This window comes from Anabrus simplex, chromosome 6 (genome assembly GCF_040414725.1).
Source record: "Anabrus simplex isolate iqAnaSimp1 chromosome 6, ASM4041472v1, whole genome shotgun sequence".
Taxonomy (NCBI): Eukaryota; Metazoa; Arthropoda; class Insecta; order Orthoptera; family Tettigoniidae; genus Anabrus; species Anabrus simplex.
This window is the reverse complement of record NC_090270.1, coordinates 166,180,839-166,193,533: the sequence shown is the minus strand read 5'-3', so window position 1 is coordinate 166,193,533 and position 12,695 is coordinate 166,180,839. Positions and strand designations below refer to the sequence as shown.

The 12,695-nt window shown below is 38.4% G+C and overlaps 1 long non-coding RNA gene across 1 annotated transcript in view; it reads left to right on the top strand.

Annotated features, from left to right (window-relative positions):
- The window catches only part of LOC136875917 (uncharacterized), an 86,361-nt gene extending 75,863 nt beyond the window's left edge, over positions 1-10,498 (top strand). Inside the window, exons 4-5 of the long non-coding RNA XR_011018417.1 lie at positions 2,024-2,067; positions 10,458-10,498. This is a non-coding gene — a long non-coding RNA (uncharacterized lncRNA). The remainder of the gene's footprint in view (positions 1-2,023; positions 2,068-10,457) is intronic.
- The last annotated feature ends 2,197 nt before the right edge of the window (positions 10,499-12,695 follow it).

Below are 12,695 nucleotides of genomic sequence, written 5' to 3'. Positions count from 1 at the left end.
GTCAACGTACTGGCCTCCGGTTCAGAGGGTTCCGGGTTCGATTCCCGGCCGGGTTGGGGATTTTAACCTTAATTGGTTAATTCCATTGGCCCGGGGGCTGGGTGTTTGTGCTGTCCCCAACATCCCTGCAACTCACACACCACACATAACACTATCCTCCACCACAACAACACACAGTTACCTACAAATGGCAGATGCCGCCCACCCTCACCGGAGGGTCTGCCTTGCAAGGGCTGCACTCGGCTATAAATAGCCACACGAAATTATTATTATTTTAGTTCACTAGAATGCATCCATCTACAGACAAATTTAAATTCGAAGTGGCTATAGGAACCTTACTGTTTTGAGGATAGATTTTTAATCTAGGATTGCCTGCAAATCTGTGTTCGCATAGCTTTCTGGGGCAGTGAAATGGTTTACTTTAACTAAAAAATACAACTTTATAAATAAGGGAAGGATTAGCACTGGAGACCAGGTGTTTGGTACTTTTGCAGACCATTGGAAAGTGGTTGTGTTTATTACAGGTGTGACAAATGGAGTTTCTAGCGAAGAAGCATTATTCAGAGGCTGTTTATATACAGGGCAGCATTTTACTTGTACTATGAGTAGCTGTGTTATTGCAGAAGGATTCACAGGGTGCAGCAATTATGGATCCCTGTACAGAGAAACTGTTGTAACCTTCAGAATTCTTCTGTGTGCTGTTTCGAGTGCTCAGGACTGATTAACACCATCATGAAGTGTTGGAGGTATTCTTTCCTAAAGATGCTGTCACTTTTGTGAGGATAGCAAGCCCTGTATGAAAGCATTTGTGACAATTTCATCTTAGTATTAAGCACAGTAACAGATTTGAAATTAACTTGGCAACTACGAAACTTTTAAATATTAATCAACAGACTCATCCAACTCGTGCTTCTTTGATGCCAATAAATGTTACGCATAAACTTCGTTCTTAGGTTTACCATACAGTTAAAATTGAGGATTTCCAAGTCTCCTTCAGAAGTAGTACACTCACTTGTGTACTTATTTACAAAAGGAGCTATGAAGTTGATGAGAACATTTACTTTGCTTCCTTTACTTATATTAGTGGCGTAAATAAAATTCTTGAATGATTTAAGCCAGTACTCCTGTTCTTTTCCTGTTGATGTAGAGTTTGGGTTAACATCAAATTGAGTAGGCTTTATATATTTGTCCATCTTTAATGTCCAGTTGATTAAATTATGATGAAATAAACAGGTTTAATCAACTGGAACTTAGCACACAATACAGAGCTCTAATAGTGGTGTAAGTAACTTCATTTCTCATTGCTTTTATGCTTCACTCTTCTATGAAATTTACCTACATTATAAGAGAAGTTAGAATATTTAGCCCACTATTGCAGTAATAACAGACTGGTGACAAATTTTCACTTAAATAGTTCACATGTATACAGAGTGATATGTAGAAACCAAACCTGCCCTCAGCTATCACCACATACTACTGAAAGATGCTAAGTCAGTTGTTGACATGTAATTCCTCAACAACAACAAAAAATGAACCCATGGTGCTGTATGTTTCCCACATTTAATATTTTATCAGACTTAATTTTAATTATGATTAGAATAAATTCACCTCCCATGTAGATACAAACCCTATGGATACTCATAACAGACATTATCCCTATAGGTTCTTTGTTTTTGAGAAAGGTGTACCTGCGATGTACTTACGCAGTATCATGTGCTCTTTTTCTTTTTTTTTTTTTTTTAAGGAACTGTACATTTGCAAAAACAAACTTAAAATATATTACTTGCAATTTTAGGAGCACGGCCAGCATAATGAGTGCAACTACAGGATTATACTGTATTTTTGAGTAGGGTAAGCAATAAGGATTCTGCTCTGGCAGAAATAGTTTTTATTATCTCGTATCATTCATGAAACATATATATGCTCATTTTAAATTTTATGAATCCGCTAAGAAATCTTATTTGTTTTATAGTGATGTTGTTTGTACCTGCATTAATAACATTGATATAATGTTTACTTATAGGTTTTCTCCATCACCACAGAGAGCTAAGGAGGTGCCACAAGTGGGTATGTAGAAAGCTCTCAGTCAAATATGAATAAGTGTTGATTTATAAATACTTCTGCTATGATGGCCCAATAATATTCGGAAGTCCAGGCTAATTAGCTCAGGCAGTAGAGTGCTGGCCTTCTGAGCTTAAGTTGTCTGGTTTGATTCCAGCTCAGTCTTGTGGTATTTGAAGGTGCAGAAATATGCCAGGCTCATGTTGGTACATTTATCAGCATTTCCTGTGGGACAAACTTGTGGCACATTGATGCCCCCCCCCCCCAGAAAATTGAGAAGTAGTTTGTGGGAAGTTAAACCTATAACATTAATTATTAATATTTGAAAACAATCACTCATTAATTAATTAATAATATTGGTTTCAGTTAAACAAATATTAAAATAATTATATTGCATAAGTAAATTAATTTCTTTAAAGAAAATTAAGACTATCATTCATGAATTCACCATCATATTCATGAGTACGAAGTCAAGCACAATAAACAGACTGAGTCCTAAGCTGCATGGTTTCTGCTGGGATCTATCCTTAAATGAGCATTTATTCTATTCTACTCACTATAGAAAACTACAGATTAGTATGCCATTTTGTCAGGCCAAGCCCAGACAAGTTTTCGACACAGGGTGTCTATGATATTGGTGTCCCCATCCAGTTTAACATTTATAATATAATAGATTATTTGAGTTTCAGTATTTGAGTGACTCAAAAGTCCAGCTCCTTGAGTGAAAGGTTATCCTTTTAACTATCAGTGTTAAGGCCTTCGGTTCATATGGTCTTGTGATCAATTCCCAGTTGGGTTTAGTTTCAGTTTAAGATTTTATGTCTCTTACATTTTGTCTTCTTCTTCTATTGCTTCTCCCATACCCTGGTGGGATTGCAGGTGTGATTTGCATCAGACATGAAGACCTGGGTCTGTCTTTTGGCTGGATACTATTTGGAGGAATGTACTCACTGTTGTGTTCTCTGTTCTGGTTGGTAATTTGGTGTGTCTGTGTGTCTATGAAAAGGAGTGTATTGGGACAAACACTGATGCCCGGTCCCAGAGTCACAGGAATTAATCAGACATGATTAAAATTCCTGACCTAACCAAGATTTGAAATCAGGACCCTCTGAACAGAATCCCTCAGCACTGACCATTCAGCCAAGGAGGTGAACATTGATTCTCTTAAATAATGAAACTCAAATCATCTATTTAAATATATTAAGTGACTTTGCATACTTGAAAACTCAATGCAGTGACATCCATGATCAAAATAAATGTCTTATTTCACTCCGTATTACTACATATGTTTAAAACACTTGTATGGTGTTCCTTTCAAATCTTCACATTAACATTTGATGCTAAAGTTTCCTCCGTTTCTTTTTTAAGAGGCATTTTCACCACACTGTAAAAATTTAGACTTCCCACTATCTTCACAAAAATGTTCCATGCCCTGGTTTGCTTACTGCATACTGTTCGAGAGAAATCAAAGTTTTTGAGATTTTAATTATTTACTGAGATGCTTGCTAAAGCTGATTGTAGAACTTGGATACGTTTTTATTTGTTTTAATGTACTGAAGCTATGCTGTCCATTTTCCTCCGAGGTAAATAGTGAACAAACGCAGAAGATGGAATGGAAAGTACAGAATACAATAAATTTATTGCAGTATTTTGTTTCCTATTATGAGAGAATCTAATAGAGGAACTGAACTACTGGAAATATTGCTATTATAAAAATATCATTGTTTCATTATGAACATAATTTGAATCTTACTTTTCTTTATTTTAGCAACCTATTTAGTTGGAGCTGTGACTGGCTTTCATTGTACAGGGAGTATAATTTAATAGTTTGTAACGGGGTACCGAGACATAGGAGCGCAGTGAATTGGTAACAGCGAGTGCAATGCCCACAATGGTGAGTGGACAAAACTGAACGCACAGCTGTGAGCTCGCATCCGGGAGATAGTGGGTTCGAACCCCACTGTCTGCAGTCTGCCGAACACACCCGCAGCACACACACTGCCGCATACACACACTCACTCATGCCTTACACACACTCTGCTACCGTAGACACGCACACACACATACGCACACACATACATATGCACACACGCACGCATACACACACCAACAGGTCCGTGAATACTTACCAACTTACCTCATGAGACGAGGCCGTGGACGGGCTGGAACAGACTAAAACAGTCTGGAGCTGGACTCGAACCAAATTAAACTAAAGGGAGGAACGGGAGACGGAAAGAACCCAGAACCCTTCCCGATAAATGAAAGAACGGGGTCAAAATACATGGGGGTTTATTAATGAAAATAAAGCAAGATAAGGCAATAAAAAAAATATTCAAGTTTGAAACATTACTCACGGAGATATGCGTAGAAACTTATCGTGTAGGTTATTCATCCAATCATATCAAGAGGCAGATTGAAAACATATCAAACATGGCCACACAAGCATCTTACAATCACAAACTTGTAGCGTACGATTTACACTCACCGCATAATTTCACATACGCGACGTATGACACATTCGTCCTTGCAATAAACTAATATCAGCGGACATACATCGAAAGAACTTACACGCACATCAAATTAAAACATACACGTTACATCTCACACATCTCCATGTATATGGACCAGCATCCCAGAGAAGAGATCCATCACGCAACAATCCCCGATTTGAAAAGCACAGCATCCCAGAAAGAAAGAAAAATCAAAGAATAAACATGGCTGCCATAGTTACGAGGCGAGTAAACAATGCTAACAATGAAAGAAGACTCATTCAAATGAAAGCAACAAACGTAAATATATAATTAGGCCAGCAAATAGCCCGAGGAATGAAAATAAGAAAATGTAAATAAAACTTCAAAAAAATAACACTGTAAGAAAAGGAGAATGCTGTTAATCAGGCAGGCATACAGCACAACCACACGTACACACACACCATAGAGACCCAAAAGAAATGTATACAGGTAGAATAATCAGTTTTGTCCAGACACATAACGAACACAGGGAGATCCGCATAGCAAGACAAGTGCATTCATGGACTCATGAGCTCAATACAAGACGCGTAAAATAACAAAGGATTGCCGCATCAAGGCAAGGCATATCCCCACATAATTCACAGTAGCTTCATCGTAACCATCACGCTTGCAACGTATTCATATCGCCTCACCACGGACAAACATGAATACCAGTCATAGCGTCGAACACAACATCACGCATCAAGAGCTCGGCCATGAGAGAATCGACGAATAATTAAAAAAAATGGCAATAGGTCTCGAACTTCAGATCACATACATGCCAAACAAACACACCACTGACTAAACCATCCTCCATCCTTACGGGTTTAAGTCACACGAAAAACAGAACACACAAGATCAGAGAAAACTAGCAATAAGACAAAATGCAGCATTAACGGTTAAATGTATATAACTAATACGCCCACGCAACCATAGCAAGCCAAAGAAAAAGGTTACCTTAATAGTCAGGCGTTGTTCAGAGCATTAGGTAGTCACAAAATAGCGACCGAGATAAAGAGCCGGGCATTCAAGTAGATAAATATACTGCAGGAAATATAAACGGCACAGGTCAAAGATCTCGTATCTCAAAATGTACATTGTTGTATCGACCGCCATGTCGGCTACAACCGTCCTGCGAACTAGTTTCAAAGAAAGCGGACACAAGACTGACTGAAGAGACTTCGGCTGATGGCCGGAAGCGCACTTTGTCAAGGAGAAAACGAGTCATACGTCACGTCCAGGGAATAGATCGACCCAAAAGTCGATTGCAGTCAAAGAATGTATTACATACAGAGGAGTGCGCCACCAAGGGAAACTTGGTGCGGCACAGCAGCCCTGAAGAAGGTTTTCCGTGGTTTCCTGTTTTCACACCAGGCAAATGCTGCGGCTGTACCTTAATTAAGGCTATGGCCACTTCTTTCCCATTCCTAGGCCTTCTCTGTCCCATCGTCGCCATAAGACCTATCTGTGTCGGTGCGACGTAAAGCAACTAGCAAAAAAAAAAAAAACTGAACTCACCAACTATATACAGGCTCAAGACAAATAAATAAATAAATAAATAAACTAGTAAATGAAACTGAACTTGCCACTGAACGAGTCCATTAAGATCGTAAATGTAATAATTTTGTTGCATTACATGCTAATGAATGTGAAATACCAGTTTCCTGAGCTACTCTCCAAAATGACTTACATGGAGTGAATTGCAGTCTTACCTGTTTATCTGCACACGTCTCCTGTATGAGAACTGTTCTCCTTCACTGTATTTTCTTATTAATTATGTAACCAGTACTATGCCACTTGTGAAAGAGTTGTTGCACAATACATTTTGATGGTACTGTAGAACCGGGAAACTGTCTATGGAATTTTCAAGGGCACATTTTAACTGTTTTCTTCTTGTGCAAATAACATTCAACCAAAAATATTCTCTGTACTGTAGTGTACATAACCATCATGTTAATAATCTCACAACACACCTTAAAAGTTCATTAGTTGCTAGCAAACTGCTGCGTCAGCTGTCAAGACTTCTTATCACACCAAGCTTGACACAACTCATATGGTGCACGCTTGGAGATTCTCATGGCCTGTGAGCAGAAGAACGAAATCTTAAATCATACTCCCTGTGTTATCTCACTAATGTGATATGAATGTTGTGTTTGTCGATACATTTCTTTACTTGTCCCAATTTTGAGGCAGTTGATAGTATATATGATGCAGAAATGATATCCATAATTTTTTAATGTTTTATCATTTCTCATTGTGTTGAATAAATGCAAAAATCTCACTAATCTGTTTTTCCTGAAACGCCAGTATTGATGTAGAGACATTCAAAATTTCCTTTAACTTGGTCTTCTCTCAATTCATTTTGTGGGAGGTGAGAAATAACATTTTTAACCTTGAAAATACCACCTCTCAGAGACAAAGAAGTGTAACTCTTGAGAATGATAGATGTAATAGGTCAAGAACCAGATGTGCATGAAAGTATACACTTTTGGGTATGAGAATTAATTGGCAGAACTTGTTAAAGGCTGGAAATACTTCAAAATTGTTAAAATTATGCTTCTCAAATACATGGCAACTTTTGAGAGTGATGACCATGTAAATTGCATCTGATATTTTAGTACAGGTAGACCTCGTTATACGCAATAGTTACATTCCGCGGACTTGCCGCGGATACCGAATTCGCATAAATCGAGAGTAATTTTATATGTAAAATATAGGGTTAGGTTTCCGTTTACTCACATTAAGTTTAAAATGGCAGAGATTTTTAGTATTTTTACAAAAAATAACCATTATCATGTTTATGAAATGCATTTTAATGCAAACTTTATACACTTAAAAGTTTAACACTGAAAAACACAATAATAAACTATACTCTGCTTTAGCTTGAATAGCAGCTCCAGAGAGAGGCATGTGTTGTTGGTTGTGATGCTGAATCCAAACCGTTCTTCCCATCGCTTCCGAGCGAGACTTGGTCACACTAGTCACACTTAAGATAGTAGATGATTGAGCAGTTTTTCGAATTAATTCTGCATTGTCATGAATTGTTCTCACAGTGGACTCACTAAGTCCCGAAGCATGCTAAATGTCAACAATACGCTCACCTTTCCCACAGCGATCAAAAACTTCTTTGTTTTTAAGGAATACGACTTTGGTACATGCTTCTTTCCTTCGACAGACACTCTTCCTTTCCTTTTACATGGCATATGAAATACGAAACTTGTCAAGTGCAACTTCACAGCTCTACTGACCGGAACTGATGATTCACGTCTCGACAAACACAACAGAAGATGCGCATAGATATGCGCTTGCCCCGTTTAACCCTGGCGCGCGACGTAGTGTACGTTACAGAGTTCAGCATGCATGTCCGTACCTGCCTTAAGGAATTACAGCTTCCCCACACTGTTAACAGATGACAGCACTAGACTTAAAATCAAAATTGCATATATGCGAAATCGCGGATAACGAATCCGCGTATAACGGGGTTTACCTGTATCAAATTTCATGCTCAGAAGGTTCATAATATATTTAAGTCACCTACCCTGGAGGAATTAAATTGCAGCTAATTGAGAATCTAAATAGTATGCATTTTTTAGTCTTGTCCCTTGGTTTTGGGAGAAAATTGGCTTGTATCATAATATACTGTGTAACCGGTTTCCAGTTCAGTATGTAACCGTTAACTGGCTACATGACCGAGCTCGATAGCTACAGTCACTTAAGTGTGGCCAGTATCCAGTATCGGTAGATAGTGGGTTCGAGCCCCACTGTCGGCAGCCCTGAAGGTGGTTTTCCGTGGTTTCCCATTTCCACACCAGGCAAATGCCGGGGCTGTACCTTAATTAAGGCCACGGCTGCTTCCTTCCAATTTCTTAGGCCTTTCCTATCCCATCGTCGCCATAAGACATATCTGTGTCGGTGCGACGTAAAGCAAATAGCAAAAAAAAAACTGGCTACATGACGCATAATAAATAAAGAAATAATAATAATGATAATAATAATTTTTAAATCACATGTACTTTAGACAGCTGTAAGACAAAACAAAACACCAGCTGAAACTGCGTCAAGAAATAAACAAATGAACATCAGGTTGGACAACGTGAAGACTATAATAACGGATGTGGAAAGGGTGTGGGAAACCTTACCAGGGCCATGAGGATACGTGGGTTGTGGATTTTAAGAAAAACCAACGGTGATCCCTTGATCTATGATATTATTTTCCCAACATAAAAGTTACACCAAAATAAAATTTGAATAAATTTCATTAATACAAAATCAAGTTACAATATCTGATAAACAACAAATCAGATGAAATGTACTAAGCTCTATTTCTTTAAATTATAAAGGCTAAGGTGTGATATACACTAACATAACGCAAACTTCCAAAATACAACGTTTAAAGGAAATAAGGAACATGATATAAGAAATACAATATTAAGTGAAAGTTAACAGCACTTTTTTTTAATTTATTTATCTATTTTTTTTTTTGCTAGTTGCTTTACGTCACACCGACACAGATAGGTCTTATGGTGACGATGGGACGGGAAAGGGCTAGGAGTGGGAAGGAAGCGGCCGTGGCCTTAATTAAGGTACAGCCCCAGCATTTGCCTGGTGTGAAAATGGGAAAACACGGAAAACCATTTTCAGGGCTGCCGACACTGGGGTTCGAACCTACTATCACCCGAATACTGGATACGGCCACACTTAAGCGACTTCAAAGAGCACTTTAAGTCAGTCGCACCACATAATGGAAACAAGGGGGAAATCAGAAATACTTAAACTTGATGCTGAGGCCAGTTCAGCTTACTCCCACACCAAAAACACTTCTGGTGCGGAGCAGAGGATCAACTAGCATGCAACAAGAGACACAAAGTTATTGGAGGCCACTCCGGAGGGAAATACAAGTAATCATTTAATTATACACTTTACAAAATTAAAAGAAAGGGGAATGCCTCCAAAATCAAACAGGCAAGCCCAGCTGAAAAGCTAAGACATCTCAATAATTGAGTTGAGAGTCTGGACGTGTAGGGGTAAACTCCTACGTGAAAAAAAAAAAAAAAAAAATTAAATTAATTTGGAAAAGGAACTAATAGCGCTTACCCTAAAGCAGCCCATCCTGGGTGGAAGGATTGCCGAAGTACGTCTGACTCGCTGGACAGGTGAGAAGTGAAAGATGAAAGTTTTTCTCGCTCTCTCAAGGACACTGAAGCTTGCCCTGGTGCGATCACCAAGTAACTGATCAGAGCACTGAAGCTCACCTCCCAGACTCACCAATCAATTTTTTTTTTTTTTTTTTTCTCAAACGCAAATACTTATCGAGAATCTTTCTTTTACAAAATTTTTAAAGACGTAGGACGTCTTTCTAGAATCAACATTTCACAACATTAAAGATGTAGGGCCGTTTTTTAGAATAGACATTTCACAATATTACAAAAGATCGCTCAACCATAATGAAAACAACACTTTACAATTTTCAATGTTACAAAATATCACCCAGCAGTAATGAAAACACAATATTACAAAATTTTCAATAACAGTAAATAATAATAATAATAATAATAATAATAATAATAATAATAATAACAACAACAACAGCTGTCTCTTATCAGTCCATGTGTTGTTCATTTTCTTTCTCTACGAAACCTGTGTCATACCGTATTTTCTCATTAATGCTAAGTTTCTCAAAGGGTCTATTCAACTTACTAGTCTTCCTTCTCCCTCCAATCTCTCTCTCTCTCTCTCTACCCACCAGATTGTGTATTTTATTATACAGTACTGTAGAACTAGGATTATTTCTTTAGAAATTACACTCACCTTTGGAATTTAATTGGTTACTCGGTATGCTGCTGCCATAAAGCAAATCTTATTTTTTCTTTATTTCTTTGCTTTCAGGACTTTTCCTTGATGCACCACGTCTAGTAGCTGTGCCAAAGTAAGACTGAATTAACATGAATGTAATAAAAAAGATAACCAATGTATTAACCATTAAGAGTTGTGGTTCCCAAACTGTGGTAAATTGGGTTATGAATAAAATAGACCTCAAAAAAAAGTTTTTGTTAAGACGAAGTAGGATTTTGTCAATTATTGATAATGTTAAGTCAGATATTAATTGGTTTTCCAAATGTAGTGAAGCTTCGTACAGCATATGAGAAGGGACTTTGAGTAATAATTTCATGTATTAAAAGATTTCAAATACAATTGAGATGAAAAAATTAGAGGTCATCGGACTTGAACCTGAATTCTCGTGGCTTTTAGGTAAGTGTTCGCCCATTCTCTAGAGCAGGGCCTCTCAAAGCCCAAAATTTCACGCGTGCAAATTGAGGTACAGAGTTCCTGTGCACAGTGCATTGGTCCCATTCGGCTCGGCTTGGACCAACGCTTCGTCTCTGGGTTACTAGGCTCAACTCAGCTCGGATTTGGAGCGCTACGGAGCAAGTGAGGAAGAGGGAGACAGGCGTGGGGAAAGTCAATTTTTTTTTTTTTAAATATTATGGGAATAGTACCAGTCTTAATATGAATGTAGTCTCTCTCCAATTTATGTATGGGTCATGAGTTTGAGAGGGGGAAGTAGTATGCAGGGTCATTAAATCATCATTGATCTGCTGAAGACATGAACTACCCAGAACTAGGAATATCGGATTACAGGCAGGATCAGATAATGCTTCAACTACACTTTTGTCTAGACAGCGCGATTGCTCCAAATCGAGAAGTGGGGGTCTGCACACTGGTCAACCAAGTGAAGTCGTCTTTTGCACCGTGCACAGTGCATGCACTCTCAGAGACCCTGCTCTAGAGAAAGCCTATTTACAAATTATCTGTATTGTCAACTCTTAAATGGCACCATGTGCAATTGATGAACTTCATTTATAAATCAAGAGAATTCAATATTTATTCCCTTAGCTTGCCCAGATTTTTCAGCATGAGTTCATAAAGTGGATTTAAAAGGTACCATGAAAAAGGAAACATATTCATGTGTGTATAAGATGCAGGTTTTAGATAAACAGCCCTGCAAAGTTGAGGCAAATCATAAAGTCAATTTTTTTTTAATATTATGGGAATAGTACCAGCCTTAATATGAATGTAGTCTCTCTCCATATATTTATGTATGGGTCATGAGTTTGAGAGGGGGGAAATAGTATGCAGGGTCATTAAATCATCATTGATCTGCTGAAGACATGAACTACCCAGAACTAGGAGTATCGGATTACGGGCAGGATCTGATAATGCTTCAGCTACACTTTTGTCTAGTCCAGTAGCCTTTATTTTCATCAGTAGTTTCCCACAATCTACCCTATCAAAAACCTTGGATAGGCCAATGGCTTTACATTCCATTTGACCTCCAGAATCTAAAATACCTACTATATCTTGCTGGAATCCTACCAGTTGAGCTTCACTGGAATAAACTTTCCTAAACCCCTGGTTATCCCATGCCTATCATAAGAGGTGACTAATAGGGCCCCCAGGGGCTCTGGACTTTGGAGCGTGGGTTGGTGACTATGGGGCCCTTAGCTGAGTCCTGGCATTGCTTCCACTACTTGTATCAGACTCTTTACTTCCATCTATTCTATTTGACCTCCCCATGTCAACTCTTGTTCTTTTCTGACCCCGACGGTATTAGGTACTGAGGACTAAGGAGTCTTTCATTTTCTCACCCTTTGTGGCCCTTGTCTTTCTTTGGCCAATATCTTCTTCAAATTCCTGAAGGAGAACACCAGATATACCAGTAGATGAGGCATCAGTTTGGAGAATGAAACAGTTAGAAAAATCTGGCATAGCCAGCACAGGAGCATTACACAAGACAGATTTCAGGTCATAGAAAGCTTCAAGTTGGGCATAACCCCATTCAAATTTAGCATCTTTTCTCCTCAAGGCATTTAATGAGGCTGCCCTTTCACTGAAATTGGGGATGAATTGACGGAAAGAATTGACCATGCCAACAAATCTAGCTACAGCCTTGACATCTTTAGCGATTGGAAAATTTTGAATAGCTGCAGTACAAGATTGGTCAATAGAGACACAATATTTCAGACACAATATGCCCTAAGAAGGACATCTGGGGCTGTGCGAAAGTAACTTTGCTAGCCTTAAATGTTAGTCCTGCTTTACATAGTCTTTCAAGGACTTCATTGA